This window comes from Trichechus manatus, unplaced genomic scaffold, assembly GCF_000243295.1.
Source record: "Trichechus manatus latirostris isolate Lorelei unplaced genomic scaffold, TriManLat1.0 scaffold00071, whole genome shotgun sequence".
Lineage (NCBI taxonomy): Eukaryota > Metazoa > Chordata > Mammalia > Sirenia > Trichechidae > Trichechus > Trichechus manatus.
In genome coordinates, this window is record NW_004444007.1 from 662410 (window position 1) to 663405 (window position 996).

Genomic DNA, 996 nt, shown 5'->3' on the forward strand with positions numbered 1-996 from the left:
ATGTTATCCATAATTTGTTATGATCCACACAGTGATTGCCTTTGCATAGTCAATAAAACACAGACAAACATCTTTCTGGTATTCTCTGCTTTCAGCCAAGTTCCATCTGACATCAGTAATGATAGCCCTTGTTTCATGTCATCTTCTCAGTCCAGCTGGCATTTCTGGCAGTTCACTGTCAATGGACTGCTGCAACCGTTTTTGAATAATCTCCGGCAAAATTTTACTCGCGTGTGATACAAATGATATTGTTCAGTAACTTCCACATTCTGTTCTATCACCTTTCTTTGGAATGGGCACAAATATGAATCACTTCTAGTCAGTTGGCCAGGTAGCTGTCTTCCAACTTTGTTGGCATAGACAAATGAGCGCTTCCAGTGTTGCATCCGTTTGAAAAATCTCAATTGGTATGCCATCAATTCCTGGAGCCCTGCTTTTTGCCAATACCCTCACTGCAGCTTGGACTTCTTCCTTCAGTACCATCGGTTCTTGATCATATGCTGCTTCCTGAAATGGTTGAAGGTCGACCAATTCTTTTTAGTCCAATGACTGTATTCCTTCCATCTTCTTTTGATGCTTCCTGCGTTGTTCAATCTTTTGCACATAGAATCCTTTAATATTGCAACTGGAGGCTTTAAATTTTTCTTCAGTTGTTTCAGCTTGAGAAATGCCAAGCATGTTCTTCCCTTTTGGTTTTCTAATTCCAGGTCTTTGCACATTTCATTATAATACTTTACTTGGTCTTCTCCAGCTGCCCTTTGAAATCTTCTGTTCACCTCTTTTACGTGATGATTTTTCCCCTTCGTTTTAGCTACTTTATGTTCAAGAGCAAGTTTCAGAGTCTTGTCTGACATCCCCTTTGGTCTTTTCTTTCCTCTCCTGTCTTTTTAATGACCTTTTGCTTTATGTATGATGTCCTTGATGTCATCTCACAACTTGTCTTTGGTCATTACTGTTCAGTGTGTCAGGTCTATTGAGATAATCTCTAAATTCAGG